The sequence below is a fragment of the Anomaloglossus baeobatrachus genome, unplaced genomic scaffold (assembly GCF_048569485.1).
Source record: "Anomaloglossus baeobatrachus isolate aAnoBae1 unplaced genomic scaffold, aAnoBae1.hap1 Scaffold_275, whole genome shotgun sequence".
Lineage (NCBI taxonomy): Eukaryota > Metazoa > Chordata > Amphibia > Anura > Aromobatidae > Anomaloglossus > Anomaloglossus baeobatrachus.
The window spans coordinates 322,652-346,144 of record NW_027442244.1 but is presented as its reverse complement, the minus strand read 5'-3'; the positions used below and the strand labels follow the sequence as shown (position 1 = coordinate 346,144).

General features: G+C 47.0%; 13 non-coding genes and 1 pseudogene across 13 annotated transcripts; all 14 read left to right on the top strand.

The window, feature by feature from the left end:
- Positions 1 to 1,155: 1,155 nt before the first annotated feature.
- LOC142265587 (U2 spliceosomal RNA) lies at positions 1,156 to 1,346 on the top strand. Its single transcript, XR_012731889.1, has one exon. It is a non-coding gene; the product is annotated as a U2 spliceosomal RNA (small nuclear RNA).
- A 1,387-nt stretch (positions 1,347 to 2,733) lies between these two features.
- LOC142265585 (U2 spliceosomal RNA) lies at positions 2,734 to 2,924 on the top strand. The gene has a single exon (XR_012731887.1). It is a non-coding gene; the product is annotated as a U2 spliceosomal RNA (small nuclear RNA).
- A 1,387-nt stretch (positions 2,925 to 4,311) lies between these two features.
- LOC142265584 (U2 spliceosomal RNA) lies at positions 4,312 to 4,502 on the top strand. Its single transcript, XR_012731886.1, has one exon. It is a non-coding gene; the product is annotated as a U2 spliceosomal RNA (small nuclear RNA).
- Positions 4,503 to 5,889: 1,387 nt separating this feature from the next.
- Positions 5,890 to 6,080, top strand: LOC142265583 (U2 spliceosomal RNA). Its single transcript, XR_012731885.1, has one exon. It is a non-coding gene; the product is annotated as a U2 spliceosomal RNA (small nuclear RNA).
- A 1,387-nt stretch (positions 6,081 to 7,467) lies between these two features.
- On the top strand, positions 7,468 to 7,658 carry LOC142265581 (U2 spliceosomal RNA). The gene has a single exon (XR_012731884.1). It is a non-coding gene; the product is annotated as a U2 spliceosomal RNA (small nuclear RNA).
- Positions 7,659 to 9,045: 1,387 nt separating this feature from the next.
- On the top strand, positions 9,046 to 9,172 carry LOC142265665 (U2 spliceosomal RNA; annotated as a pseudogene).
- Positions 9,173 to 9,898: 726 nt separating this feature from the next.
- On the top strand, positions 9,899 to 10,093 carry LOC142265648 (U2 spliceosomal RNA). The gene has a single exon (XR_012731939.1). It is a non-coding gene; the product is annotated as a U2 spliceosomal RNA (small nuclear RNA).
- A 1,387-nt stretch (positions 10,094 to 11,480) lies between these two features.
- On the top strand, positions 11,481 to 11,671 carry LOC142265580 (U2 spliceosomal RNA). Its single transcript, XR_012731883.1, has one exon. It is a non-coding gene; the product is annotated as a U2 spliceosomal RNA (small nuclear RNA).
- Positions 11,672 to 13,814: 2,143 nt separating this feature from the next.
- On the top strand, positions 13,815 to 14,010 carry LOC142265640 (U2 spliceosomal RNA). Its single transcript, XR_012731931.1, has one exon. It is a non-coding gene; the product is annotated as a U2 spliceosomal RNA (small nuclear RNA).
- A 1,387-nt stretch (positions 14,011 to 15,397) lies between these two features.
- On the top strand, positions 15,398 to 15,588 carry LOC142265578 (U2 spliceosomal RNA). The gene has a single exon (XR_012731881.1). It is a non-coding gene; the product is annotated as a U2 spliceosomal RNA (small nuclear RNA).
- A 1,387-nt stretch (positions 15,589 to 16,975) lies between these two features.
- LOC142265577 (U2 spliceosomal RNA) lies at positions 16,976 to 17,166 on the top strand. The gene has a single exon (XR_012731880.1). It is a non-coding gene; the product is annotated as a U2 spliceosomal RNA (small nuclear RNA).
- Positions 17,167 to 19,355: 2,189 nt separating this feature from the next.
- LOC142265624 (U2 spliceosomal RNA) lies at positions 19,356 to 19,548 on the top strand. Its single transcript, XR_012731920.1, has one exon. It is a non-coding gene; the product is annotated as a U2 spliceosomal RNA (small nuclear RNA).
- Positions 19,549 to 20,935: 1,387 nt separating this feature from the next.
- On the top strand, positions 20,936 to 21,126 carry LOC142265576 (U2 spliceosomal RNA). Its single transcript, XR_012731879.1, has one exon. It is a non-coding gene; the product is annotated as a U2 spliceosomal RNA (small nuclear RNA).
- A 1,387-nt stretch (positions 21,127 to 22,513) lies between these two features.
- Positions 22,514 to 22,704, top strand: LOC142265575 (U2 spliceosomal RNA). The gene has a single exon (XR_012731878.1). It is a non-coding gene; the product is annotated as a U2 spliceosomal RNA (small nuclear RNA).
- The last annotated feature ends 789 nt before the right edge of the window (positions 22,705 to 23,493 follow it).

The following is a 23,493-nucleotide window of genomic DNA, read 5'->3' as shown; positions in this document are numbered from 1 at the left end:
CTCTGTCTTATCTAGATCATTTGCAATTGAATGGAATAGATCCCTTTTGGACAAAGTGGATTCACCTGCTGCTGCAGTGACCACAGGTGTGATAAGATCTAGAATTGGCATCTGGTGCGATCTCTCCGCTTCCACTCCAAAGAAAGTTACCTGTTTATTCCTATCATGCATTGGTTTTTGGGGTTTTCTTTGAGTAATGATGATCTCTTTAGTAGTCTGTTGGCGCCCTCTCCTGGAGGAATAGTTTGCTTGCTCTTGGACATTCTAAAAGAGAGGTCATGATAGACATTGAGCTTCTGAGCTCAATTGGGGACAGTCATGGGTGATGAATGTTTGCAACCTACTGCGAAGCCTCATACCGCAATATAAGGAACGTCAAATACTAAGAAAGGGCGGCCTATGAAAGAATTACTACTTTCAATAAGTACACTTAAACGGCTAATTGGGAATAGAAAAACTGTAAAAAGCCCTCTGAGAAAGCCCCCCTCTAACCTTTGATAGTAAGCTTTTCTGTAGTCTGCCTGTTGATGTATTTTCCGTTTGAACTGTGCACAACATGAAGAGACGGAACACTGGCGGCTTGTCACAATGCCCCCCGATGACATCACAATAGCGCTGCTGCCTAGAAAACAAGCTGCGCAGAAGAAGTTGTTCTTTGGGTGGGAGGGTGGGCTAGTGGAAGGAGGGGGCAATCTCTTTTTTTCCCGGGTGGTAGGGGGATGACAGGAGAAGGGAAGCGGGTGGTGAGAAAGGTACAGAGGGCAGGGTTTGGGGGCTGGGAAGGAAAGGGAAAAGATTAGGGTTTGGGGATGATGAAAGGGCTTTCTACGGGTAAGGATGGCAAAGGGTGGCAGTGACGGAAAGTCAGGCAACCTGTCCTGTCCGTCTTTTTGTATCGTGAATTGGAAAGACTGCAAGGGGGAGGGGAGTTGCTTGCGCCCTAAAGGAGGAGTTATTCAGATTCATTGCAGTGGGCGGCGGCTGCAAAACGCACCATTCTTCTTGTTTTTGCTCTGCAAAGCAGCCTTTTCAAGGGTTGGCTTGGGTGACAAAATGTCTTGTGTAGGCGTGGGTTTGTCTCCCTCTCGCTCTCTCTCCCTAAGATGTGTCCGGCATAGGCCAGGGTGCCACTCGAGGCCCAAACCAATTCTGGTTATCGCTTCTCGGCCTTTTGGCTAAGATCAAGTGTAGTATCTGTTCTTATCAGTTTAATATCTGATACGTCCCCTATCTGGGGACCATATATTAAATGGATTTTTAGAACAGGGAGATGGAAAAAGAGCTTGCTCTGTCCACTCCACGCATTGACCTGGTATTGCAGTACCTCCAGGAACGGTGCACCCCTTCTTAACCCAGTTTCCAAAAGCAGAACTCAATTCACCTGATTCATATTAGCCCGATTTAATGAATTGGAAGAAAGCATACGTCTTCATATGCACCTCAATTTGGCCCATTCACTTTTCACACTTCCTCCTTTTGTTTTTTATCTTTCACACTTTTGACTTTCTTTATTCATCCAAATAGCAAACTCATCACCACTCAACCTGACCAACTCGGCTATGTCCCCGTGCTGCAGTTCTCTGTCTTATCTAGATCATTTGCAATTGAATGGAATAGATCCCTTTTGGACAAAGTGGATTCACCTGCTGCTGCAGTGACCACAGGTGTGATAAGATCTAGAATTGGCATCTGGTGCGATCTCTCCGCTTCCACTCCAAAGAAAGTTACCTGTTTATTCCTATCATGCATTGGTTTTTGGGGTTTTCTTTGAGTAATGATGATCTCTTTAGTAGTCTGTTGGCGCCCTCTCCTGGAGGAATAGTTTGCTTGCTCTTGGACATTCTAAAAGAGAGGTCATGATAGACATTGAGCTTCTGAGCTCAATTGGGGACAGTCATGGGTGATGAATGTTTGCAACCTACTGCGAAGCCTCATACCGCAATATAAGGAACGTCAAATACTAAGAAAGGGCGGCCTATGAAAGAATTACTACTTTCAATAAGTACACTTAAACGGCTAATTGGGAATAGAAAAACTGTAAAAAGCCCTCTGAGAAAGCCCCCCTCTAACCTTTGATAGTAAGCTTTTCTGTAGTCTGCCTGTTGATGTATTTTCCGTTTGAACTGTGCACAACATGAAGAGACGGAACACTGGCGGCTTGTCACAATGCCCCCCGATGACATCACAATAGCGCTGCTGCCTAGAAAACAAGCTGCGCAGAAGAAGTTGTTCTTTGGGTGGGAGGGTGGGCTAGTGGAAGGAGGGGGCAATCTCTTTTTTTCCCGGGTGGTAGGGGGATGACAGGAGAAGGGAAGCGGGTGGTGAGAAAGGTACAGAGGGCAGGGTTTGGGGGCTGGGAAGGAAAGGGAAAAGATTAGGGTTTGGGGATGATGAAAGGGCTTTCTACGGGTAAGGATGGCAAAGGGTGGCAGTGACGGAAAGTCAGGCAACCTGTCCTGTCCGTCTTTTTGTATCGTGAATTGGAAAGACTGCAAGGGGGAGGGGAGTTGCTTGCGCCCTAAAGGAGGAGTTATTCAGATTCATTGCAGTGGGCGGCGGCTGCAAAACGCACCATTCTTCTTGTTTTTGCTCTGCAAAGCAGCCTTTTCAAGGGTTGGCTTGGGTGACAAAATGTCTTGTGTAGGCGTGGGTTTGTCTCCCTCTCGCTCTCTCTCCCTAAGATGTGTCCGGCATAGGCCAGGGTGCCACTCGAGGCCCAAACCAATTCTGGTTATCGCTTCTCGGCCTTTTGGCTAAGATCAAGTGTAGTATCTGTTCTTATCAGTTTAATATCTGATACGTCCCCTATCTGGGGACCATATATTAAATGGATTTTTAGAACAGGGAGATGGAAAAAGAGCTTGCTCTGTCCACTCCACGCATTGACCTGGTATTGCAGTACCTCCAGGAACGGTGCACCCCTTCTTAACCCAGTTTCCAAAAGCAGAACTCAATTCACCTGATTCATATTAGCCCGATTTAATGAATTGGAAGAAAGCATACGTCTTCATATGCACCTCAATTTGGCCCATTCACTTTTCACACTTCCTCCTTTTGTTTTTTATCTTTCACACTTTTGACTTTCTTTATTCATCCAAATAGCAAACTCATCACCACTCAACCTGACCAACTCGGCTATGTCCCCGTGCTGCAGTTCTCTGTCTTATCTAGATCATTTGCAATTGAATGGAATAGATCCCTTTTGGACAAAGTGGATTCACCTGCTGCTGCAGTGACCACAGGTGTGATAAGATCTAGAATTGGCATCTGGTGCGATCTCTCCGCTTCCACTCCAAAGAAAGTTACCTGTTTATTCCTATCATGCATTGGTTTTTGGGGTTTTCTTTGAGTAATGATGATCTCTTTAGTAGTCTGTTGGCGCCCTCTCCTGGAGGAATAGTTTGCTTGCTCTTGGACATTCTAAAAGAGAGGTCATGATAGACATTGAGCTTCTGAGCTCAATTGGGGACAGTCATGGGTGATGAATGTTTGCAACCTACTGCAAAGCCTCATACCGCAATATAAGGAACGTCAAATACTAAGAAAGGGCGGCCTATGAAAGAATTACTACTTTCAATAAGTACACTTAAACGGCTAATTGGGAATAGAAAAACTGTAAAAAGCCCTCTGAGAAAGCCCCCCTCTAACCTTTGATAGTAAGCTTTTCTGTAGTCTGCCTGTTGATGTATTTTCCGTTTGAACTGTGCACAACATGAAGAGACGGAACACTGGCGGCTTGTCACAATGCCCCCCGATGACATCACAATAGCGCTGCTGCCTAGAAAACAAGCTGCGCAGAAGAAGTTGTTCTTTGGGTGGGAGGGTGGGCTAGTGGAAGGAGGGGGCAATCTCTTTTTTTCCCGGGTGGTAGGGGGATGACAGGAGAAGGGAAGCGGGTGGTGAGAAAGGTACAGAGGGCAGGGTTTGGGGGCTGGGAAGGAAAGGGAAAAGATTAGGGTTTGGGGATGATGAAAGGGCTTTCTACGGGTAAGGATGGCAAAGGGTGGCAGTGACGGAAAGTCAGGCAACCTGTCCTGTCCGTCTTTTTGTATCGTGAATTGGAAAGACTGCAAGGGGGAGGGGAGTTGCTTGCGCCCTAAAGGAGGAGTTATTCAGATTCATTGCAGTGGGCGGCGGCTGCAAAACGCACCATTCTTCTTGTTTTTGCTCTGCAAAGCAGCCTTTTCAAGGGTTGGCTTGGGTGACAAAATGTCTTGTGTAGGCGTGGGTTTGTCTCCCTCTCGCTCTCTCTCCCTAAGATGTGTCCGGCATAGGCCAGGGTGCCACTCGAGGCCCAAACCAATTCTGGTTATCGCTTCTCGGCCTTTTGGCTAAGATCAAGTGTAGTATCTGTTCTTATCAGTTTAATATCTGATACGTCCCCTATCTGGGGACCATATATTAAATGGATTTTTAGAACAGGGAGATGGAAAAAGAGCTTGCTCTGTCCACTCCACGCATTGACCTGGTATTGCAGTACCTCCAGGAACGGTGCACCCCTTCTTAACCCAGTTTCCAAAAGCAGAACTCAATTCACCTGATTCATATTAGCCCGATTTAATGAATTGGAAGAAAGCATACGTCTTCATATGCACCTCAATTTGGCCCATTCACTTTTCACACTTCCTCCTTTTGTTTTTTATCTTTCACACTTTTGACTTTCTTTATTCATCCAAATAGCAAACTCATCACCACTCAACCTGACCAACTCGGCTATGTCCCCGTGCTGCAGTTCTCTGTCTTATCTAGATCATTTGCAATTGAATGGAATAGATCCCTTTTGGACAAAGTGGATTCACCTGCTGCTGCAGTGACCACAGGTGTGATAAGATCTAGAATTGGCATCTGGTGCGATCTCTCCGCTTCCACTCCAAAGAAAGTTACCTGTTTATTCCTATCATGCATTGGTTTTTGGGGTTTTCTTTGAGTAATGATGATCTCTTTAGTAGTCTGTTGGCGCCCTCTCCTGGAGGAATAGTTTGCTTGCTCTTGGACATTCTAAAAGAGAGGTCATGATAGACATTGAGCTTCTGAGCTCAATTGGGGACAGTCATGGGTGATGAATGTTTGCAACCTACTGCGAAGCCTCATACCGCAATATAAGGAACGTCAAATACTAAGAAAGGGCGGCCTATGAAAGAATTACTACTTTCAATAAGTACACTTAAACGGCTAATTGGGAATAGAAAAACTGTAAAAAGCCCTCTGAGAAAGCCCCCCTCTAACCTTTGATAGTAAGCTTTTCTGTAGTCTGCCTGTTGATGTATTTTCCGTTTGAACTGTGCACAACATGAAGAGACGGAACACTGGCGGCTTGTCACAATGCCCCCCGATGACATCACAATAGCGCTGCTGCCTAGAAAACAAGCTGCGCAGAAGAAGTTGTTCTTTGGGTGGGAGGGTGGGCTAGTGGAAGGAGGGGGCAATCTCTTTTTTTCCCGGGTGGTAGGGGGATGACAGGAGAAGGGAAGCGGGTGGTGAGAAAGGTACAGAGGGCAGGGTTTGGGGGCTGGGAAGGAAAGGGAAAAGATTAGGGTTTGGGGATGATGAAAGGGCTTTCTACGGGTAAGGATGGCAAAGGGTGGCAGTGACGGAAAGTCAGGCAACCTGTCCTGTCCGTCTTTTTGTATCGTGAATTGGAAAGACTGCAAGGGGGAGGGGAGTTGCTTGCGCCCTAAAGGAGGAGTTATTCAGATTCATTGCAGTGGGCGGCGGCTGCAAAACGCACCATTCTTCTTGTTTTTGCTCTGCAAAGCAGCCTTTTCAAGGGTTGGCTTGGGTGACAAAATGTCTTGTGTAGGCGTGGGTTTGTCTCCCTCTCGCTCTCTCTCCCTAAGATGTGTCCGGCATAGGCCAGGGTGCCACTCGAGGCCCAAACCAATTCTGGTTATCGCTTCTCGGCCTTTTGGCTAAGATCAAGTGTAGTATCTGTTCTTATCAGTTTAATATCTGATACGTCCCCTATCTGGGGACCATATATTAAATGGATTTTTAGAACAGGGAGATGGAAAAAGAGCTTGCTCTGTCCACTCCACGCATTGACCTGGTATTGCAGTACCTCCAGGAACGGTGCACCCCTTCTTAACCCAGTTTCCAAAAGCAGAACTCAATTCACCTGATTCATATTAGCCCGATTTAATGAATTGGAAGAAAGCATACGTCTTCATATGCACCTCAATTTGGCCCATTCACTTTTCACACTTCCTCCTTTTGTTTTTTATCTTTCACACTTTTGACTTTCTTTATTCATCCAAATAGCAAACTCATCACCACTCAACCTGACCAACTCGGCTATGTCCCCGTGCTGCAGTTCTCTGTCTTATCTAGATCATTTGCAATTGAATGGAATAGATCCCTTTTGGACAAAGTGGATTCACCTGCTGCTGCAGTGACCACAGGTGTGATAAGATCTAGAATTGGCATCTGGTGCGATCTCTCCGCTTCCACTCCAAAGAAAGTTACCTGTTTATTCCTATCATGCATTGGTTTTTGGGGTTTTCTTTGAGTAATGGTGATCTCTTTAGTAGTCTGTTGGCGCCCTCTCCTGGAGGAATAGTTTGCTTGCTCTTGGACATTCTAAAAGAGAGGTCATGATAGACATTGAGCTTCTGAGCTCAATTGGGGACAGTCATGGGTGATGAATGTTTGCAACCTACTGCGAAGCCTCATACCGCAATATAAGGAACGTCAAATACTAAGAAAGGGCGGCCTATGAAAGAATTACTACTTTCAATAAGTACACTTAAACGGCTAATTGGGAATAGAAAAACTGTAAAAAGCCCTCTGAGAAAGCCCCCCTCTAACCTTTGATAGTAAGCTTTTCTGTAGTCTGCCTGTTGATGTATTTTCCGTTTGAACTGTGCACAACATGAAGAGACGGAACACTGGCGGCTTGTCACAATGCCCCCCGATGACATCACAATAGCGCTGCTGCCTAGAAAACAAGCTGCGCAGAAGAAGTTGTTCTTTGGGTGGGAGGGTGGGCTAGTGGAAGGAGGGGGCAATCTCTTTTTTTCCCGGGTGGTAGGGGGATGACAGGAGAAGGGAAGCGGGTGGTGAGAAAGGTACAGAGGGCAGGGTTTGGGGGCTGGGAAGGAAAGGGAAAAGATTAGGGTTTGGGGATGATGAAAGGGCTTTCTACGGGTAAGGATGGCAAAGGGTGGCAGTGACGGAAAGTCAGGCAACCTGTCCTGTCCGTCTTTTTGTATCGTGAATTGGAAAGACTGCAAGGGGGAGGGGAGTTGCTTGCGCCCTAAAGGAGGAGTTATTCAGATTCATTGCAGTGGGCGGCGGCTGCAAAACGCACCATTCTTCTTGTTTTTGCTCTGCAAAGCAGCCTTTTCAAGGGTTGGCTTGGGTGACAAAATGTCTTGTGTAGGCGTGGGTTTGTCTCCCTCTCGCTCTCTCTCCCTAAGATGTGTCCGGCATAGGCCAGGGTGCCACTCGAGGCCCAAACCAATTCTGGTTATCGCTTCTCGGCCTTTTGGCTAAGATCAAGTGTAGTATCTGTTCTTATCAGTTTAATATCTGATACGTCCCCTATCTGGGGACCATATATTAAATGGATTTTTAGAACAGGGAGATGGAAAAAGAGCTTGCTCTGTCCACTCCACGCATTGACCTGGTATTGCAGTACCTCCAGGAACGGTGCACCCCTTCTTAACCCAGTTTCCAAAAGCAGAACTCAATTCACCTGATTCATATTAGCCCGATTTAATGAATTGGAAGAAAGCATACGTCTTCATATGCACCTCAATTTGGCCCATTCACTTTTCACACTTCCTCCTTTTGTTTTTTATCTTTCACACTTTTGACTTTCTTTATTCATCCAAATAGCAAACTCATCACCACTCAACCTGACCAACTCGGCTATGTCCCCGTGCTGCAGTTCTCTGTCTTATCTAGATCATTTGCAATTGAATGGAATAGATCCCTTTTGGACAAAGTGGATTCACCTGCTGCTGCAGTGACCACAGGTGTGATAAGATCTAGAATTGGCATCTGGTGCGATCTCTCCGCTTCCACTCCAAAGAAAGTTACCTGTTTATTCCTATCATGCATTGGTTTTTGGGGTTTTCTTTGAGTAATGATGATCTCTTTAGTAGTCTGTTGGCGCCCTCTCCTGGAGGAATAGTTTGCTTGCTCTTGGACATTCTAAAAGAGAGGTCATGATAGACATTGAGCTTCTGAGCTCAATTGGGGACAGTCATGGGTGATGAATGTTTGCAACCTACTGCGAAGCCTCATACCGCAATATAAGGAACGTCAAATACTAAGAAAGGGCGGCCTATGAAAGAATTACTACTTTCAATAAGTACACTTAAACGGCTAATTGGGAATAGAAAAACTGTAAAAAGCCCTCTGAGAAAGCCCCCCTCTAACCTTTGATAGTAAGCTTTTCTGTAGTCTGCCTGTTGATGTATTTTCCGTTTGAACTGTGCACAACATGAAGAGACGGAACACTGGCGGCTTGTCACAATGCCCCCCGATGACATCACAATAGCGCTGCTGCCTAGAAAACAAGCTGCGCAGAAGAAGTTGTTCTTTGGGTGGGAGGGTGGGCTAGTGGAAGGAGGGGGCAATCTCTTTTTTTCCCGGGTGGTAGGGGGATGACAGGAGAAGGGAAGCGGGTGGTGAGAAAGGTACAGAGGGCAGGGTTTGGGGGCTGGGAAGGAAAGGGAAAAGATTAGGGTTTGGGGATGATGAAAGGGCTTTCTACGGGTAAGGATGGCAAAGGGTGGCAGTGACGGAAAGTCAGGCAACCTGTCCTGTCCGTCTTTTTGTATCGTGAATTGGAAAGACTGCAAGGGGGAGGGGAGTTGCTTGCGCCCTAAAGGAGGAGTTATTCAGATTCATTGCAGTGGGCGGCGGCTGCAAAACGCACCATTCTTCTTGTTTTTGCTCTGCAAAGCAGCCTTTTCAAGGGTTGGCTTGGGTGACAAAATGTCTTGTGTAGGCGTGGGTTTGTCTCCCTCTCGCTCTCTCTCCCTAAGATGTGTCCGGCATAGGCCAGGGTGCCACTCGAGGCCCAAACCAATTCTGGTTATCGCTTCTCGGCCTTTTGGCTAAGATCAAGTGTAGTATCTGTGAGGCTCGGCAGATGCAATGCACACTGGAAGGTTGCGCTTGCTAGTACTCTGGATGTATAGTATATTCATCTAGAGGAAAACATGGCCCTACCAGGATCGAGGCTATTAGACTGAGTAAGTGTGGGGGCTATGGTGCAATGTGCCCCAGGACTGACGACCCTGGAGTGAGTCTGAGCTTGCTGGCTTGGGACCCCGGCGAGCCTTGGGCTCTGTAGCACACCGTACCTTGCCCTTTCATACTTTCTGAGCATATTGCTCTATCCCGGCCTTCTGGCTAGGAAGGGAAATTTTTATAATCATGGTCGGAGGTCCGTTCAGCTTTGGGCTGAGAAACCAACACCCGGTTGGAGGTCCGGGTCAGCTTCGGCTGAGAAACCAACACCCGGTTTGAGGTCCGGGTCAGCTTCGGCTGAGAAACCAACACCCGGTTGGAGGTCCGGGTCAGCTTCGGCTGAGAAACCAACACCCGGTTGGAGGTCCGGGTCAGCTTCGGCTGAGAAACCAACACCCGGTTGGAGGTCCGGTTAGCCTTGGGCTGAGAAACTAACACCGGTTGACGGTCCGGGCAGTTTCGGCTGCGAAACCAACAACTAGTAGCTCTCTACTCCACTTGGGTAAGATGCCTGGGTGGACGCTGGGAGCAACGACAAGGCTCAACCAGGCTTCGGCTTGGGGGAGCACCGAAGATCCCTGACCCTTGCTGTGGCCTTCTGGCTCGGAGGGACGGGGTTGATTTTTGGGGACCCTCTCCTCACGGAAGGGTCCACACGAATCCTAGCCTTTGCACTGTTTTTGGTGTGACTTCGGTCATGCATTTTTTGCGGTGCTTTGGAAAGCTTCATTAAATCAAATCTGTTCTTATCAGTTTAATATCTGATACGTCCCCTATCTGGGGACCATATATTAAATGGATTTTTAGAACAGGGAGATGGAAAAAGAGCTTGCTCTGTCCACTCCACGCATTGACCTGGTATTGCAGTACCTCCAGGAACGGTGCACCCCTTCTTAACCCAGTTTCCAAAAGCAGAACTCAATTCACCTGATTCATATTAGCCCGATTTAATGAATTGGAAGAAAGCATACGTCTTCATATGCACCTCAATTTGGCCCATTCACTTTTCACACTTCCTCCTTTTGTTTTTTATCTTTCACACTTTTGACTTTCTTTATTCATCCAAATAGCAAACTCATCACCACTCAACCTGACCAACTCGGCTATGTCCCCGTGCTGCAGTTCTCTGTCTTATCTAGATCATTTGCAATTGAATGGAATAGATCCCTTTTGGACAAAGTGGATTCACCTGCTGCTGCAGTGACCACAGGTGTGATAAGATCTAGAATTGGCATCTGGTGCGATCTCTCCGCTTCCACTCCAAAGAAAGTTACCTGTTTATTCCTATCATGCATTGGTTTTTGGGGTTTTCTTTGAGTAATGATGATCTCTTTAGTAGTCTGTTGGCGCCCTCTCCTGGAGGAATAGTTTGCTTGCTCTTGGACATTCTAAAAGAGAGGTCATGATAGACATTGAGCTTCTGAGCTCAATTGGGGACAGTCATGGGTGATGAATGTTTGCAACCTACTGCGAAGCCTCATACCGCAATATAAGGAACGTCAAATACTAAGAAAGGGCGGCCTATGAAAGAATTACTACTTTCAATAAGTACACTTAAACGGCTAATTGGGAATAGAAAAACTGTAAAAAGCCCTCTGAGAAAGCCCCCCTCTAACCTTTGATAGTAAGCTTTTCTGTAGTCTGCCTGTTGATGTATTTTCCGTTTGAACTGTGCACAACATGAAGAGACGGAACACTGGCGGCTTGTCACAATGCCCCCCGATGACATCACAATAGCGCTGCTGCCTAGAAAACAAGCTGCGCAGAAGAAGTTGTTCTTTGGGTGGGAGGGTGGGCTAGTGGAAGGAGGGGGCAATCTCTTTTTTTCCCGGGTGGTAGGGGGATGACAGGAGAAGGGAAGCGGGTGGTGAGAAAGGTACAGAGGGCAGGGTTTGGGGGCTGGGAAGGAAAGGGAAAAGATTAGGGTTTGGGGATGATGAAAGGGCTTTCTACGGGTAAGGATGGCAAAGGGTGGCAGTGACGGAAAGTCAGGCAACCTGTCCTGTCCGTCTTTTTGTATCGTGAATTGGAAAGACTGCAAGGGGGAGGGGAGTTGCTTGCGCCCTAAAGGAGGAGTTATTCAGATTCATTGCAGTGGGCGGCGGCTGCAAAACGCACCATTCTTCTTGTTTTTGCTCTGCAAAGCAGCCTTTTCAAGGGTTGGCTTGGGTGACAAAATGTCTTGTGTAGGCGTGGGTTTGTCTCCCTCTCGCTCTCTCTCCCTAAGATGTGTCCGGCATAGGCCAGGGTGCCACTCGAGGCCCAAACCAATTCTGGTTATCGCTTCTCGGCCTTTTGGCTAAGATCAAGTGTAGTATCTGTTCTTATCAGTTTAATATCTGATACGTCCCCTATCTGGGGACCATATATTAAATGGATTTTTAGAACAGGGAGATGGAAAAAGAGCTTGCTCTGTCCACTCCACGCATTGACCTGGTATTGCAGTACCTCCAGGAACGGTGCACCCCTTCTTAACCCAGTTTCCAAAAGCAGAACTCAATTCACCTGATTCATATTAGCCCGATTTAATGAATTGGAAGAAAGCATACGTCTTCATATGCACCTCAATTTGGCCCATTCACTTTTCACACTTCCTCCTTTTGTTTTTTATCTTTCACACTTTTGACTTTCTTTATTCATCCAAATAGCAAACTCATCACCACTCAACCTGACCAACTCGGCTATGTCCCCGTGCTGCAGTTCTCTGTCTTATCTAGATCATTTGCAATTGAATGGAATAGATCCCTTTTGGACAAAGTGGATTCACCTGCTGCTGCAGTGACCACAGGTGTGATAAGATCTAGAATTGGCATCTGGTGCGATCTCTCCGCTTCCACTCCAAAGAAAGTTACCTGTTTATTCCTATCATGCATTGGTTTTTGGGGTTTTCTTTGAGTAATGATGATCTCTTTAGTAGTCTGTTGGCGCCCTCTCCTGGAGGAATAGTTTGCTTGCTCTTGGACATTCTAAAAGAGAGGTCATGATAGACATTGAGCTTCTGAGCTCAATTGGGGACAGTCATGGGTGATGAATGTTTGCAACCTACTGCGAAGCCTCATACCGCAATATAAGGAACGTCAAATACTAAGAAAGGGCGGCCTATGAAAGAATTACTACTTTCAATAAGTACACTTAAACGGCTAATTGGGAATAGAAAAACTGTAAAAAGCCCTCTGAGAAAGCCCCCCTCTAACCTTTGATAGTAAGCTTTTCTGTAGTCTGCCTGTTGATGTATTTTCCGTTTGAACTGTGCACAACATGAAGAGACGGAACACTGGCGGCTTGTCACAATGCCCCCCGATGACATCACAATAGCGCTGCTGCCTAGAAAACAAGCTGCGCAGAAGAAGTTGTTCTTTGGGTGGGAGGGTGGGCTAGTGGAAGGAGGGGGCAATCTCTTTTTTTCCCGGGTGGTAGGGGGATGACAGGAGAAGGGAAGCGGGTGGTGAGAAAGGTACAGAGGGCAGGGTTTGGGGGCTGGGAAGGAAAGGGAAAAGATTAGGGTTTGGGGATGATGAAAGGGCTTTCTACAGGTAAGGATGGCAAAGGGTGGCAGTGACGGAAAGTCAGGCAACCTGTCCTGTCCGTCTTTTTGTATCGTGAATTGGAAAGACTGCAAGGGGGAGGGGAGTTGCTTGCGCCCTAAAGGAGGAGTTATTCAGATTCATTGCAGTGGGCGGCGGCTGCAAAACGCACCATTCTTCTTGTTTTTGCTCTGCAAAGCAGCCTTTTCAAGGGTTGGCTTGGGTGACAAAATGTCTTGTGTAGGCGTGGGTTTGTCTCCCTCTCGCTCTCTCTCCCTAAGATGTGTCCGGCATAGGCCAGGGTGCCACTCGAGGCCCAAACCAATTCTGGTTATCGCTTCTCGGCCTTTTGGCTAAGATCAAGTGTAGTGTTGTTCGAAGAGGTGGTTTAAGCTCCAGGCCACCTTAGTACAATGATACAATGCACACTGGAAGGTTGCGCTTGCTAGTACTCTGGGTGGATAGTATATTCATCTAGAGGAAAACATGGCCCTACCAGGATCGAGGCTATTAGGCTGAGTAAGGGTGGGGGGCTATGGTACAACGTGCCCCAGGACTGACGACCCTGGAGTGAGTCTGAGCTTGCTGGCTTGGGACCCCGGCAAGCCTTGGGCTCTGTAGCACACCGTACCTTGCCTTTTCATACTTTTTGAGCATATTACCCTATCCCGGCCTTCTGGCTAGGAAGGGAAATTTTTATAATCCCGGTCGGAGGTCTGGTCAGCTTTGGGCTGAGAAACCAACACCTGGTTGGAGGTCTGGGTCAGCTTCGGCTGAGAAACCAACACCCGGTTGGAGGTCCGGTTAGCCTTGGGCTGAGAAACCAACACCGGTTGACGGTCCGGGCAGTTTCGGCTGGGAAACCAACAACTAGTAGCTCTCTACTCCACTTGGGTAAGATGCCTGGGTGGACGCTGGGAGCAACGACAAGGCTCAACCAGGCTTCGGCTTGGGGGAGCACCGAAGATCCCTGACCCTTGCTGTGGCCTTCTGGCTCGGAGGGACGGGGTTGATTTTTGGGGACCCTCTCCTCACGGTGGGGTCCACACGAATCCTAGCCTTTGCACTGTTTTTGGTGTGACTTCGGTCATGCATTTTTTGTGGTGCTTTGGAAAGCTTCATTAAATCAAAATCTGTTCTTATCAGTTTAATATCTGATACGTCCCCTATCTGGGGACCATATATTAAATGGATTTTTAGAACAGGGAGATGGAAAAAGAGCTTGCTCTGTCCACTCCACGCATTGACCTGGTATTGCAGTACCTCCAGGAACGGTGCACCCCTTCTTAACCCAGTTTCCAAAAGCAGAACTCAATTCACCTGATTCATATTAGCCCGATTTAATGAATTGGAAGAAAGCATACGTCTTCATATGCACCTCAATTTGGCCCATTCACTTTTCACACTTCCTCCTTTTGTTTTTTATCTTTCACACTTTTGACTTTCTTTATTCATCCAAATAGCAAACTCATCACCACTCAACCTGACCAACTCGGCTATGTCCCCGTGCTGCAGTTCTCTGTCTTATCTAGATCATTTGCAATTGAATGGAATAGATCCCTTTTGGACAAAGTGGATTCACCTGCTGCTGCAGTGACCACAGGTGTGATAAGATCTAGAATTGGCATCTGGTGCGATCTCTCCGCTTCCACTCCAAAGAAAGTTACCTGTTTATTCCTATCATGCATTGGTTTTTGGGGTTTTCTTTGAGTAATGATGATCTCTTTAGTAGTCTGTTGGCGCCCTCTCCTGGAGGAATAGTTTGCTTGCTCTTGGACATTCTAAAAGAGAGGTCATGATAGACATTGAGCTTCTGAGCTCAATTGGGGACAGTCATGGGTGATGAATGTTTGCAACCTACTGCGAAGCCTCATACCGCAATATAAGGAACGTCAAATACTAAGAAAGGGCGGCCTATGAAAGAATTACTACTTTCAATAAGTACACTTAAACGGCTAATTGGGAATAGAAAAACTGTAAAAAGCCCTCTGAGAAAGCCCCCCTCTAACCTTTGATAGTAAGCTTTTCTGTAGTCTGCCTGTTGATGTATTTTCCGTTTGAACTGTGCACAACATGAAGAGACGGAACACTGGCGGCTTGTCACAATGCCCCCCGATGACATCACAATAGCGCTGCTGCCTAGAAAACAAGCTGCGCAGAAGAAGTTGTTCTTTGGGTGGGAGGGTGGGCTAGTGGAAGGAGGGGGCAATCTCTTTTTTTCCCGGGTGGTAGGGGGATGACAGGAGAAGGGAAGCGGGTGGTGAGAAAGGTACAGAGGGCAGGGTTTGGGGGCTGGGAAGGAAAGGGAAAAGATTAGGGTTTGGGGATGATGAAAGGGCTTTCTACGGGTAAGGATGGCAAAGGGTGGCAGTGACGGAAAGTCAGGCAACCTGTCCTGTCCGTCTTTTTGTATCGTGAATTGGAAAGACTGCAAGGGGGAGGGGAGTTGCTTGCGCCCTAAAGGAGGAGTTATTCAGATTCATTGCAGTGGGCGGCGGCTGCAAAACGCACCATTCTTCTTGTTTTTGCTCTGCAAAGCAGCCTTTTCAAGGGTTGGCTTGGGTGACAAAATGTCTTGTGTAGGCGTGGGTTTGTCTCCCTCTCGCTCTCTCTCCCTAAGATGTGTCCGGCATAGGCCAGGGTGCCACTCGAGGCCCAAACCAATTCTGGTTATCGCTTCTCGGCCTTTTGGCTAAGATCAAGTGTAGTATCTGTTCTTATCAGTTTAATATCTGATACGTCCCCTATCTGGGGACCATATATTAAATGGATTTTTAGAACAGGGAGATGGAAAAAGAGCTTGCTCTGTCCACTCCACGCATTGACCTGGTATTGCAGTACCTCCAGGAACGGTGCACCCCTTCTTAACCCAGTTTCCAAAAGCAGAACTCAATTCACCTGATTCATATTAGCCCGATTTAATGAATTGGAAGAAAGCATACGTCTTCATATGCACCTCAATTTGGCCCATTCACTTTTCACACTTCCTCCTTTTGTTTTTTATCTTTCACACTTTTGACTTTCTTTATTCATCCAAATAGCAAACTCATCACCACTCAACCTGACCAACTCGGCTATGTCCCCGTGCTGCAGTTCTCTGTCTTATCTAGATCATTTGCAATTGAATGGAATAGATCCCTTTTGGACAAAGTGGATTCACCTGCTGCTGCAGTGACCACAGGTGTGATAAGATCTAGAATTGGCATCTGGTGCGATCTCTCCGCTTCCACTCCAAAGAAAGTTACCTGTTTATTCCTATCATGCATTGGTTTTTGGGGTTTTCTTTGAGTAATGATGATCTCTTTAGTAGTCTGTTGGCGCCCTCTCCTGGAGGAATAGTTTGCTTGCTCTTGGACATTCTAAAAGAGAGGTCATGATAGACATTGAGCTTCTGAGCTCAATTGGGGACAGTCATGGGTGATGAATGTTTGCAACCTACTGCGAAGCCTCATACCGCAATATAAGGAACGTCAAATACTAAGAAAGGGCGGCCTATGAAAGAATTACTACTTTCAATAAGTACACTTAAACGGCTAATTGGGAATAGAAAAACTGTAAAAAGCCCTCTGAGAAAGCCCCCCTCTAACCTTTGATAGTAAGCTTTTCTGTAGTCTGCCTGTTGATGTATTTTCCGTTTGAACTGTGCACAACATGAAGAGACGGAACACTGGCGGCTTGTCACAATGCCCCCCGATGACATCACAATAGCGCTGCTGCCTAGAAAACAAGCTGCGCAGAAGAAGTTGTTCTTTGGGTGGGAGGGTGGGCTAGTGGAAGGAGGGGGCAATCTCTTTTTTTCCCGGGTGGTAGGGGGATGACAGGAGAAGGGAAGCGGGTGGTGAGAAAGGTACAGAGGGCAGGGTTTGGGGGCTGGGAAGGAAAGGGAAAAGATTAGGGTTTGGGGATGATGAAAGGGCTTTCTACGGGTAAGGATGGCAAAGGGTGGCAGTGACGGAAAGTCAGGCAACCTGTCCTGTCCGTCTTTTTGTATCGTGAATTGGAAAGACTGCAAGGGGGAGGGGAGTTGCTTGCGCCCTAAAGGAGGAGTTATTCAGATTCATTGCAGTGGGCGGCGGCTGCAAAACGCACCATTCTTCTTGTTTTTGCTCTGCAAAGCAGCCTTTTCAAGGGTTGGCTTGGGTGACAAAATGTCTTGTGTAGGCGTGGGTTTGTCTCCCTCTCGCTCTCTCTCCCTAAGATGTGTCCGGCATAGGCCAGGGTGCCACTCGAGGCCCAAACCAATTCTGGTTATCGCTTCTCGGCCTTTTGGCTAAGATCAAGTGTAGTATCTGTTCTTATCAGTTTAATATCTGATACGTCCCCTATCTGGGGACCATATATTAAATGGATTTTTAGAACAGGGAGATGGAAAAAGAGCTTGCTCTGTCCACTCCACGCATTGACCTGGTATTGCAGTACCTCCAGGAACGGTGCACCCCTTCTTAACCCAGTTTCCAAAAGCAGAACTCAATTCACCTGATTCATATTAGCCCGATTTAATGAATTGGAAGAAAGCATACGTCTTCATATGCACCTCAATTTGGCCCATTCACTTTTCACACTTCCTCCTTTTGTTTTTTATCTTTCACACTTTTGACTTTCTTTATTCATCCAAATAGCAAACTCATCACCACTCAACCTGACCAACTCGGCTATGTCCCCGTGCTGCAGTTCTCTGTCTTATCTAGATCATTTGCAATTGAATGGAATAGATCCCTTTTGGACAAAGTGGATTCACCTGCTGCTGCAGTGACCACAGGTGTGATAAGATCTAGAATTGGCATCTGGTGCGATCTCTCCGCTTCCACTCCAAAGAAAGTTACCTGTTTATTCCTATCATGCATTGGTTTTTGGGGTTTTCTTTGAGTAATGATGATCTCTTTAGTAGTCTGTTGGCGCCCTCTCCTGGAGGAATAGTTTGCTTGCTCTTGGACATTCTAAAAGAGAGGTCATGATAGACATTGAGCTTCTGAGCTCAATTGGGGACAGTCATGGGTGATGAATGTTTGCAACCTACTGCGAAGCCTCATACCGCAATATAAGGAACGTCAAATACTAAGAAAGGGCGGCCTATGAAAGAATTACTACTTTCAATAAGTACACTTAAACGGCTAATTGGGAATAGAAAAACTGTAAAAAGCCCTCTGAGAAAGCCCCCCTCTAACCTTTGATAGTAAGCTTTTCTGTAGTCTGCCTGTTGATGTATTTTCCGTTTGAACTGTGCACAACATGAAGAGACGGAACACTGGCGGCTTGTCACAATGCCCCCCGATGACATCACAATAGCGCTGCTGCCTAGAAAACAAGCTGCGCAGAAGAAGTTGTTCTTTGGGTGGGAGGGTGGGCTAGTGGAAGGAGGGGGCAATCTCTTTTTTTCCCGGGTGGTAGGGGGATGACAGGAGAAGGGAAGCGGGTGGTGAGAAAGGTACAGAGGGCAGGGTTTGGGGGCTGGGAAGGAAAGGGAAAAGATTAGGGTTTGGGGATGATGAAAGGGCTTTCTACGGGTAAGGATGGCAAAGGGTGGCAGTGACGGAAAGTCAGGCAACCTGTCCTGTCCGTCTTTTTGTATCGTGAATTGGAAAGACTGCAAGGGGGAGGGGAGTTGCTTGCGCCCTAAAGGAGGAGTTATTCAGATTCATTGCAGTGGGCGGCGGCTGCAAAACGCACCATTCTTCTTGTTTTTGCTCTGCAAAGCAGCCTTTTCAAGGGTTGGCTTGGGTGACAAAATGTCTTGTGTAGGCGTGGGTTTGTCTCCCTCTCGCTCTCTCTCCCTAAGATGTGTCCGGCATAGGCCAGGGTGCCACTCGAGGCCCAAACCAATTCTGGTTATCGCTTCTCGGCCTTTTGGCTAAGATCAAGTGTAGTGTTGTTCGAAGAGGTGGTTTAAGCTCCAGGCCACCTTAGTACAATGATACAATGCACACTGGAAGGTTGCGCTTGCTAGTACTCTGGGTGGATAGTATATTCATCTAGAGGAAAACATGGCCCTACCAGGATCGAGGCTATTAGACTGAGTAAGGGTGGGGGGCTATGGTACAACGTGCCCCAGGACTGACGACCCTGGAGTGAGTCTGAGCTTGCTGGCTTGGGACCCCGGCAAGCCTTGGGCTCTGTAGCACACCGTACCTTGCCTTTTCATACTTTTTGAGCATATTACCCTATCCAGGCCTTCTGGCTAGGAAGGGAAATTTTTATAATCCCGGTCGGAGGTCTGGTCAGCTTTGGGCTGAGAAACTAACACCCGGTTGGAGGTCCGGGTCAGCTTCGGCTGAGAAACCAACACCCGGTTGGAGGTCTGGGTCAGCTTCGGCTGAGAAACCAACACCCGGTTGGAGGTCCGGTTAGCCTTGGGCTGAGAAACCAACACCGGTTGACGGTCCGGGCAGTTTCGGCTGCGAAACCAACAACTAGTAGCTCTCTACTCCACTTGGGTAAGATGCCTGGGTGGACGCTGGGAGCAACGACAAGGCTCAACCAGGCTTCGGCTTGGGGGAGCACCGAAGATCCCTGACCCTTGCTGTGGCCTTCTGGCTCGGAGGGACGGGGTTGATTTTTGGGGACCCTCTCCTCACGGTGGGGTCCACACGAATCCTAGCCTTTGCACTGTTTTTGGTGTGACTTCGGTCATGCATTTTTTGTGGTGCTTTGGAAAGCTTCATTAAATCAAAAATCTGTTCTTATCAGTTTAATATCTGATACGTCCCCTATCTGGGGACCATATATTAAATGGATTTTTAGAACAGGGAGATGGAAAAAGAGCTTGCTCTGTCCACTCCACGCATTGACCTGGTATTGCAGTACCTCCAGGAACGGTGCACCCCTTCTTAACCCAGTTTCCAAAAGCAGAACTCAATTCACCTGATTCATATTAGCCCGATTTAATGAATTGGAAGAAAGCATACGTCTTCATATGCACCTCAATTTGGCCCATTCACTTTTCACACTTCCTCCTTTTGTTTTTTATCTTTCACACTTTTGACTTTCTTTATTCATCCAAATAGCAAACTCATCACCACTCAACCTGACCAACTCGGCTATGTCCCCGTGCTGCAGTTCTCTGTCTTATCTAGATCATTTGCAATTGAATGGAATAGATCCCTTTTGGACAAAGTGGATTCACCTGCTGCTGCAGTGACCACAGGTGTGATAAGATCTAGAATTGGCATCTGGTGCGATCTCTCCGCTTCCACTCCAAAGAAAGTTACCTGTTTATTCCTATCATGCATTGGTTTTTGGGGTTTTCTTTGAGTAATGATGATCTCTTTAGTAGTCTGTTGGCGCCCTCTCCTGGAGGAATAGTTTGCTTGCTCTTGGACATTCTAAAAGAGAGGTCATGATAGACATTGAGCTTCTGAGCTCAATTGGGGACAGTCATGGGTGATGAATGTTTGCAACCTACTGCGAAGCCTCATACCGCAATATAAGGAACGTCAAATACTAAGAAAGGGCGGCCTATGAAAGAATTACTACTTTCAATAAGTACACTTAAACGGCTAATTGGGAATAGAAAAACTGTAAAAAGCCCTCTGAGAAAGCCCCCCTCTAACCTTTGATAGTAAGCTTTTCTGTAGTCTGCCTGTTGATGTATTTTCCGTTTGAACTGTGCACAACATGAAGAGACGGAACACTGGCGGCTTGTCACAATGCCCCCCGATGACATCACAATAGCGCTGCTGCCTAGAAAACAAGCTGCGCAGAAGAAGTTGTTCTTTGGGTGGGAGGGTGGGCTAGTGGAAGGAGGGGGCAATCTCTTTTTTTCCCGGGTGGTAGGGGGATGACAGGAGAAGGGAAGCGGGTGGTGAGAAAGGTACAGAGGGCAGGGTTTGGGGGCTGGGAAGGAAAGGGAAAAGATTAGGGTTTGGGGATGATGAAAGGGCTTTCTACGGGTAAGGATGGCAAAGGGTGGCAGTGACGGAAAGTCAGGCAACCTGTCCTGTCCGTCTTTTTGTATCGTGAATTGGAAAGACTGCAAGGGGGAGGGGAGTTGCTTGCGCCCTAAAGGAGGAGTTATTCAGATTCATTGCAGTGGGCGGCGGCTGCAAAACGCACCATTCTTCTTGTTTTTGCTCTGCAAAGCAGCCTTTTCAAGGGTTGGCTTGGGTGACAAAATGTCTTGTGTAGGCGTGGGTTTGTCTCCCTCTCGCTCTCTCTCCCTAAGATGTGTCCGGCATAGGCCAGGGTGCCACTCGAGGCCCAAACCAATTCTGGTTATCGCTTCTCGGCCTTTTGGCTAAGATCAAGTGTAGTATCTGTTCTTATCAGTTTAATATCTGATACGTCCCCTATCTGGGGACCATATATTAAATGGATTTTTAGAACAGGGAGATGGAAAAAGAGCTTGCTCTGTCCACTCCACGCATTGACCTGGTATTGCAGTACCTCCAGGAACGGTGCACCCCTTCTTAACCCAGTTTCCAAAAGCAGAACTCAATTCACCTGATTCATATTAGCCCGATTTAATGAATTGGAAGAAAGCATACGTCTTCATATGCACCTCAATTTGGCCCATTCACTTTTCACACTTCCTCCTTTTGTTTTTTATCTTTCACACTTTTGACTTTCTTTATTCATCCAAATAGCAAACTCATCACCACTCAACCTGACCAACTCGGCTATGTCCCCGTGCTGCAGTTCTCTGTCTTATCTAGATCATTTGCAATTGAATGGAATAGATCCCTTTTGGACAAAGTGGATTCACCTGCTGCTGCAGTGACCACAGGTGTGATAAGATCTAGAATTGGCATCTGGTGCGATCTCTCCGCTTCCACTCCAAAGAAAGTTACCTGTTTATTCCTATCATGCATTGGTTTTTGGGGTTTTCTTTGAGTAATGATGATCTCTTTAGTAGTCTGTTGGCGCCCTCTCCTGGAGGAATAGTTTGCTTGCTCTTGGACATTCTAAAAGAGAGGTCATGATAGACATTGAGCTTCTGAGCTCAATTGGGGACAGTCATGGGTGATGAATGTTTGCAACCTACTGCGAAGCCTCATACCGCAATATAAGGAACGTCAAATACTAAGAAAGGGCGGCCTATGAAAGAATTACTACTTTCAATAAGTACACTTAAACGGCTAATTGGGAATAGAAAAACTGTAAAAAGCCCTCTGAGAAAGCCCCCCTCTAACCTTTGATAGTAAGCTTTTCTGTAGTCTGCCTGTTGATGTATTTTCCGTTTGAACTGTGCACAACATGAAGAGACGGAACACTGGCGGCTTGTCACAATGCCCCCCGATGACATCACAATAGCGCTGCTGCCTAGAAAACAAGCTGCGCAGAAGAAGTTGTTCTTTGGGTGGGAGGGTGGGCTAGTGGAAGGAGGGGGCAATCTCTTTTTTTCCCGGGTGGTAGGGGGATGACAGGAGAAGGGAAGCGGGTGGTGAGAAAGGTACAGAGGGCAGGGTTTGGGGGCTGGGAAGGAAAGGGAAAAGATTAGGGTTTGGGGATGATGAAAGGGCTTTCTACGGGTAAGGATGGCAAAGGGTGGCAGTGACGGAAAGTCAGGCAACCTGTCCTGTCCGTCTTTTTGTATCGTGAATTGGAAAGACTGCAAGGGGGAGGGGAGTTGCTTGCGCCCTAAAGGAGGAGTTATTCAGATTCATTGCAGTGGGCGGCGGCTGCAAAACGCACCATTCTTCTTGTTTTTGCTCTGCAAAGCAGCCTTTTCAAGGGTTGGCTTGGGTGACAAAATGTCTTGTGTAGGCGTGGGTTTGTCTCCCTCTCGCTCTCTCTCCCTAAGATGTGTCCGGCATAGGCCAGGGTGCCACTCGAGGCCCAAACCAATTCTGGTTATCGCTTCTCGGCCTTTTGGCTAAGATCAAGTGTAGTATCTGTTCTTATCAGTTTAATATCTGATACGTCCCCTATCTGGGGACCATATATTAAATGGATTTTTAGAACAGGGAGATGGAAAAAGAGCTTGCTCTGTCCACTCCACGCATTGACCTGGTATTGCAGTACCTCCAGGAACGGTGCACCCCTTCTTAACCCAGTTTCCAAAAGCAGAACTCAATTCACCTGATTCATATTAGCCCGATTTAATGAATTGGAAGAAAGCATACGTCTTCATATGCACCTCAATTTGGCCCATTCACTTTTCACACTTCCTCCTTTTGTTTTTTATCTTTCACACTTTTGACTTTCTTTATTCATCCAAATAGCAAACTCATCACCACTCAACCTGACCAACTCGGCTATGTCCCCGTGCTGCAGTTCTCTGTCTTATCTAGATCATTTGCAATTGAATGGAATAGATCCCTTTTGGACAAAGTGGATTCACCTGCTGCTGCAGTGATCACAGGTGTGATAAGATCTAGAATTGGCATCTGGTGCGATCTCTCCGCTTCCACTCCAAAAAAGTTACCTGTTTATTCCTATCATGCATTGGTTTTTGGGGTTTTCTTTGAGTAATGATGATCTCTTTAGTAGTCTGTTGGCGCCCTCTCCTGGAGGAATAGTTTGCTTGCTCTTGGACATTCTAAAAGAGAGGTCATGATAGACATTGAGCTTCTGAGCTCAATTGGGGACAGTCATGGGTGATGAATGTTTGCAACCTACTGCGAAGCCTCATACCGCAATATAAGGAACGTCAAATACTAAGAAAGGGCGGCCTATGAAAGAATTACTACTTTCAATAAGTACACTTAAACGGCTAATTGGGAATAGAAAAACTGTAAAAAGCCCTCTGAGAAAGCCCCCCTCTAACCTTTGATAGTAAGCTTTTCTGTAGTCTGCCTGTTGATGTATTTTCCGTTTGAACTGTGCACAACAT